The following is a 7,500-nucleotide window of genomic DNA, read 5'->3' as shown; positions in this document are numbered from 1 at the left end:
TATTAGCAGAAGGAAGTTGTCACATTTATAACAGCCTGGTCATCATCCAATAGTAATAACAGCCTGGTCATCATCCAATAGTAATAACAGCCTGGTCATCATCCAATAGTAATAACAGCCTGGTCATCATCCAATAGTAATAACAGCCTGGTCATCATCCAATAGTAATAACAGCCTGGTCACATCCAATAGTAATAACAGCCTGGTCATCATCCAATAGTTATAGTAATAACAGCCTGGTCACATCCAATAGTAATAACAGCCTGGTCACATCCAATAGTAATAACAGCCTGGTCATCATCCAATAGTAATAACAGCCTGGTCACATCCAATAGTAATAACAGCCTGGTCATCATCCAATAGTTATAGTAATAACAGCCTGGTCACATCCAATATTAATAACAGCCTGGTCATCATCCAATAGTAATAACAGCCTGGTCATCATCCAATAGTAATAACAGCCTGGTCATCATCTAATAGTAATAACAGCCTGGTCACATCCAATAGTAATAACAGCCTGGTCACATCCAATAGTAATAACAGCCTGGTCACATCCAATAGTAATAACAGCCTGGTCACATCCAATAGTAATAACAGCCTGGTCACATCCAATAGTAATAACAGCCTGGTCATCATCCAATAGTAATAACAGCCTGGTCACATCCAATAGTAATAACAGCCTGGTAAGCATCTATATCGTTTAGGAATTTGTAAAGGCTTTGATTTCTGGTCAAACTGATATCAATATGTAAAGACCCCTGCCAACCTGATATCAATATGTAAACGTAACTAATTTAACCCCTTGGTGACGTCTTTTCAAACAGGTCTTACAATAGAAGGGAATTATTATAATTTTTTTACAATTTCACAATATTATTCACTCATAGTGAGAAGATATATATATATATACAGTATATACTATATACAGTATATACTATATAAACTCAGCAAAAAAAATACATCCTCTCACTGTCAACTGGGTTTATTTTCAGCAAACTTATTAACATGTGTAAATATTTGTATGAACATAACAAGATTCAACAGACAGACATAAACTGAACAAGTTCCACAGACATGTGACTAACAGAAATGGAATAATGTGTCCCTGAACAAAGGGGGGGGGGTCAAAAGTAACAGTTAGTATCTGGTGTGGCCACCAGCTGCATTAAGTACTGCAGCACATCTCCTCCTCATGGACTGCACCAGATTTGCCAGTTCTTGCTGTAAGATGTTACCCCACTCTTCCACCAAGGCACATGCAAGTTCTCAGACATTTCTGGGGGGGAATGGCTCTAGCCCTCACCCTCTGATCCAACAGGTCCCAGATGTGCTCAATGGGATTGAGATCTGGGCTCTTTGCTGGCCGTGGCAGAACACTGGCATTCCTCTCTAGCAGGAATTTATGCACAGAACGAGCAGTATGGCTGGTGGCATTGTCATGCTGGAGGGTCATGTCAGGATGAGCCTGCAGGAAGGGTAACACATGAGGGAGGAGGATGTCTACCCTGTAAAGCACAGAGTTGAGATTGCCTGCAATGACAACAAGCTCAGTCCGATAATGCTGTGACACACCGCCCCAGACCATGACAGACCCTCCACCTCCAAATCGATCTCGCTCCAGAGTACAGGCCTCGGTGTAACACTCATTCCTTTGACGATAAACGTGAATCCGACCATCACCCCTGGTTAGACAAAACCGTGACTCGTTAATGAAGAGCACTTTATTCCAGTTGGTTGGTGCCCATAGGTGACGTTGTTGCCGGTGATGTCTGGTGAGGACATGCCTTAGAACAGGCCTACAGGCCCTCAGTCCAGCCTCTCAGCCTATTGCGGACAGTCTGAGCACTGATGGAGGGATCGTGTGTTGTTGTTGCCATCCTGTACCTGTCCCGCAGGTGGGATGTTCGGATGTACCAATCCTGTGCAGGTGTTGTTACACGTGGTCTGCCACTACAAGGACGATCAGCTGTCTTAGGCGTCTCACAGTACGGACATTGCAATTTATTGCCCTGGCCACATCTGCAGTCCTCATGCCTCCTTGCAGTATGCCTAAGGCAAGTTCACACAGATGAGCAGGGACCCTGGGCATCTTTCTTTTGGTGTTTTTCAGAGTCAGTAGAAAGGCCTCTTTAGTGTTATACGTTTTCATAACTGTGACCATAATTGCCTACCGTCTGTAAGCTGTTAGTGTCTTAACGACCGTTCCACAGGTGCATGTTCATTAATTGTTTTATGGTTCATTGAACAAGCTCGAGAAACAGGGTTTAAACCCTTTTACAAATGAAGATATGTGAAGTTATTTGGATTTATACGAATTATATTTGAAAGACAAGGTCCTGAAAAAGGGAAGTTTCTTTTTTTGCTGAGTTTAGACATGTAACACAGGAAATGACATTTGTTGACTGCACTGAGCCCTTAAGTGATTAAAACTCTATATTATGTTACCAAATTGGTAAAAGAATTTCAGAAAAATTGTTAACGGAATTTCTGCAATTGAACTGGCTACAATAGGAAATTATAGTAATCACAAAACACAGTGGGTCTCCTACTACTGTCCTCCCTTCCACTGACTGTTATGTTCAACTCACAGTTGTTATCGTTCTCTTTCTGTAGTCTGGTGGTCAAACCCAGAGTGTGAAAAAGCTGGACAACATTTACATTACATTTACATTTAAGTCATTTAGCAGACGCTCTTATCCAGAGCGACTTACAAATTGGTGCATTCACCTTATGACATCCAGTGGAACAGTCACTTTACAATAGTGCATCTAAATCTTAAAGGGGGGGGGTGAGAGGGATTACTTATCCTATCCTAGGTATTCCTTAAAGAGGTGGGGTTTCAGGTGTCTCCGGAAGGTGGTGATTGACTCCGCTGTCCTGGCGTCGTGAGGGAGTTTGTTCCACCATTGGGGGGCCAGAGCAGCGAACAGTTTTGACTGGGCTGAGCGGGAACTGTACTTCCTCAGTGGTAGGGAGGCGAGCAGGCCAGAGGTGGATGAACGCAGTGCCCTTGTTTGGGTGTAGGGCCTGATCAGAGCCTGGAGGTACTGAGGTGCCGTTCCCCTCACAGCTCCGTAGGCAAGCACCATGGTCTTGTAACGGATGCGAGCTTCAACTGGAAGCCAGTGGAGAGAGCGGAGGAGCGGGGTGACGTGAGAGAACTTGGGAAGGTTGAACACCAGACGGGCTGCGGCGTTCTGGATGAGTTGTAGGGGTTTAATGGCACAGGCAGGGAGCCCAGCCAACAGCGAGTTGCAGTAATCCAGACGGGAGATGACAAGTGCCTGGATTAGGACCTGTGTGAGGCAGGGTCGTACTCTGCGGATGTTGTAGAGCATGAACCTACAGGAACGGGCCACCTCCTTGATGTTAGTTGAGAACGACAGGGTGTTGTCCAGGATCACGCCAAGGTTCTTAGCGCTCTGGGAGGAGGACACAATGGAGTTGTCAACCGTGATGGCGAGATCATGGAATGGGCAGTCCTTCCCCGGGAGGAAGAGCAGCTCCATCTTGCCGAGGTTCAGCTTGAGGTGGTGATCCGTCATCCACACTGATATGTCTGCCAGACATGCAGAGATGCGATTCGCCACCTGGTCATCAGAAGGGGGAAAGGAGAAGATTAATTGTGTGTCGTCTGCATAGCAATGATAGGAGAGACCATGTGAGGTTATGACAGAGCCAAGTGACTTGGTGTATAGCGAGAATAGGAGAGGGCCTAGAACAGAGCCCTGGGGGACACCAGTGGTGAGAGCACGTGGTGAGGAGACAGATTCTCGCCACGCCACCTGGTAGGAGCGACCTGTCAGGTAGGACGCAATCCAAGCGTGGGCTGCGCCGGAGATGCCCAACTCGGAGAGGGTGGAGAGGAGGATCTGATGGTTCACAGTATCGAAGGCAGCCGATAGGTCTAGAAGGATGAGAGCAGAGGAGAGAGAGTTAGCTTTAGCAGTGCGGAGCGCCTCCGTGATACAGAGAAGAGCAGTCTCAGTTGAATGACTAGTCTTGAAACCTGACTGATTTGGATCAAGAAGGTCATTCTGAGAGAGATAGCGGGAGAGCTGGCCAAGGACGGCACGTTCAAGAGTTTTGGAGAGAAAAGAAAGAAGGGATACTGGTCTATAGTTGTTGACATCGGAGGGATCGAGTGTAGGTTTTGTCAGAAGGGGTGCAACTCTCGCTCTCTTGAAGACGGAAGGGACGTAGCCAGCGGTCAGGGATGAGTTGATGAGCGAGGTGAGGTAAGGGAGAAGGTCTCCGGAAATGGTCTGGAGAAGAGAGGAGGGGATAGGGTCAAGCGGGCAGGTTGTTGGGCGGCCGGCCGTCACAAGACGCGAGATTTCATCTGGAGAGAAAGGGGAGAAAGAGGTCAGAGTACAGGGTAGGGCAGTGTGAGCAGAACCAGCGGTGCAAACGAGGATCGGATGTCGTCGACCTTCTTTTCAAAATGGTTGACGAAGTCATCTGCAGAGAGGGAGGAGGGGGGGGAGGGGGAGGAGGATTCAGGAGGGAGGAGAAGGTGGCAAAGAGCTTCCTAGGGTTAGAGGCAGAAGCTTGGAATTTAGAGTGGTAGAAAGTGGCTTTAGCAGCAGAGACAGAAGAGGAACATGTAGAGAGGAGGGAGCGAAAGGATGCCAGGTCCCCAGGGAGGCGAGTTTTCCTCCATTTCCGCTCGGCTGCCCGGAGCCCTGTTCTGTGAGCTCGCAATGAGTCGTCGAGCCACGGAGCGGGAGGGGCGGACCGAGCCGGCCTGGAGGATAGGGGGCATAGAGAGTCAAAGGATGCAGAAAGGGAGGAGAGGAGGGTTGAGGAGGCAGAATCAGGAGATAGGTTGGAGAAGGTTTGAGCAGAGGGAAGAGATGATAGGATGGAAGAGGAGAGAGTAGCGGGGGAGAGAGAGCGAAGGTTGGGACGGCGCGATACCATCCGAGTAGGGGCAGTGTGGGAAGTGTTGGATGAGAGCGAGAGGGAAAAGGATACAAGGTAGTGGTCGGAGACTTGGAGGGGAGTTGCAATGAGGTTAGTGGAAGAACAGCATCTAGTAAAGATGAGGTCGAGCGTATTGCCTGCCTTGTGAGTAGGGGGGGAAGGTGAGAGGGTGAGGTCAAAAGAGGAGAGGAGTGGAAAGAAGGAGGCAGAGAGGAATGAGTCAAAGGTAGACGTGGGGAGGTTAAAGTCGCCCAGAACTGTGAGAGGTGAGCCGTCCTCAGGAAAGGAGCTTATCAAGGCACCAAGCTCATTGATGAACTCTCCGAGGGAACCTGGAGGGCGATAAATGATAAGGATGTTAAGCTTGAAAGGGCTGGTAACTGTGACAGCATGGAATTCAAAGGAGGCGATAGACAGATGGGTAAGGGGAGAAAGAGAGAATGACCACTTGGGAGAGATGAGGATCCCGGTGCCACCACCCCGCTGACCAGAAGCTCTCGGGGTGTGCGAGAACACGTGGGCGGACGAAGAGAGAGCAGTCGGAGTAGCAGTGTTATCTGTGGTGGTCCATGTTTCCGTCAGTGCCAAGAAGTCGAGGGACTGGAGGGAGGCATAGGCTGAGATGAACTCTGCCTTGTTGGCCGCAGATCGGCAGTTCCAGAGGCTACCGGAGACCTGGAACTCCACGTGGGTCGTGTGTGCTGGGACCACCAGATTAGGGTGGCCGAGGCCACGCGGTGTGGAGCGTTTGTATGGTCTGTGCAGAGAGGAGAGAACAGGGATAGACAGACACATAGTTGACAGGCTACAGAAGAGGCTACGCTAATGCAAAGGAGATTGGAATGACAAGTGGACTACACGTCTCGAATGTTCAGAAAGTTAAGCTTACGTAGCAAGAATCTTATTGACTAAAATGATTAAAATGATACAGTACTGCTGAAGTAGGCTAGCTTGCATTGGCTGCGTTGTTGACTTTGTAGGCTAGCTGGCAGTGGCTGCGTTGTTGACACTACACTAATCAAGTCGTTCCGTTGAGTGTAATAGTTTCTACAGTGCCTCTCCCTCTCTCTCTCTCTCCCCCCTCCTCTCTCTCTCTCTCCCCCCCTCTCGCTCTCTCCAATTCATGTCACCTGTCCCACCTCTTACCGACTCATGAGACCCTTACGATATCACAAGACGAGATGTTTCAGGTAAAGTGAGACATTTCCAACACAGATCCCCCTGACAGACATACAAGTGATTCCAAGGTGCTCTCCAACCAGGATCAGTTCTCTGACCGACCCCCTGAACCAGGATCAGTTCTCCGACTGACCCCCTGAACCAGGATCAGTTCTCCGACTGACCCCCTGAACCAGGATCAGTTCTCTGACTGACCCCCTGAACCAGGATCAGTTCTCCGACTGACCCCCTGAACCAGGATCAGTTCTCCGACTGACCCCCTGAACCAGGATCAGACTGACCCCTGAACCAGGATCAGTTCTCTGACTGACCCCCTGAACCAGGATCAGTTCTCCGACTGACCCCCTGAACCAGGATCAATTCTCCGACTGACCCCCTGAACCAGGATCAGTTCTCCGACTGACCCCCTGAACCAGGATCAGTTCTCTGACTGACCCCCTGAACCTAACAGGAGTATAGCCTCACCAGACTGTGTGTGTGTGTGTGTGTGTGTGTGTGTGTGTGTGTGTGTGTGTGTGTGTGTGTGTGTGTGCGGACGCCACCAGAGGTGCTTTGAATGTTAGCAGATTAAAATAACAGTTGTGGTTTTAGTTTAAAGTCTATAGTTTAAAGTCTATAGTTTAAAGTCTATAGTTTAAAGTCTATAGTTTAAAGTCTATAGTTTAAAGTCTATAGTTTAAAGTCTATAGTTTAAAGTCTTTAGTCTATAGTTTAAAGTGCCAGAGGTTAGCGTTCAGCCCCCAGCCTCTCCTATCCAGACCTTACCTATTATAGGAAGTCAGAGGTCTCAAGGGGCCTTCCACGGTGGGTCTACACACGTAGACAAGGGTAAAGGGATAGTTGGATTCTCATTTACCTTGGCTGTGATCGGTTCAGTCTTGATGTTTTGATGTCTAACATACTTGTTAGGTTGTATTTAAAAAAATATATATATATTGGTTACCTTGGTGACAGGTATCTCCTTGGACTTGGTCTGGAAGAGGTGTTCTAGTTTGGACCTGTCTATCTTGACCGGCTCTAGTTTGAACCACAGAGAGTCTCCACTGCTCCTGCTGCTAATGTACTGGTAGTCTGACGGACGCACCTGGAACACAACCAATAGATTAGTGACCTGGAACACAACCCATAGATTAGTGACCTGGAACACAACCAATAGATTAATGACCTGGAACACAACCCATAGATTAATGACCTGGAACATAAACAATAGATTAATGACCTGGAACATAACCAATAGATGAATGACCTGGAACACAACCAATAGATGAATGACCTGGAACATATTGGCAGTTGACGTTATTAATTAATTAATTAATTAATTCATTCATTCATTATCACCCAAAAGCAACACAGACCTCATAACCAATAGGTTATTGATTAGGTGTTCATAATGTT

At 47.8% G+C, this 7,500-nt stretch overlaps 1 pseudogene; it reads right to left on the bottom strand.

The window, feature by feature from the left end:
* The window catches only part of LOC124012285, a 179,274-nt pseudogene that overhangs the window by 26,033 nt on the left and 145,741 nt on the right, over positions 1-7,500 (bottom strand).

The sequence above is a fragment of the Oncorhynchus gorbuscha genome, linkage group LG24 (assembly GCF_021184085.1).
Source record: "Oncorhynchus gorbuscha isolate QuinsamMale2020 ecotype Even-year linkage group LG24, OgorEven_v1.0, whole genome shotgun sequence".
Lineage (NCBI taxonomy): Eukaryota > Metazoa > Chordata > Actinopteri > Salmoniformes > Salmonidae > Oncorhynchus > Oncorhynchus gorbuscha.
The sequence above is the reverse complement of the archived record's forward strand: the minus strand, read 5'-3'. Positions and strand labels throughout refer to the sequence as shown.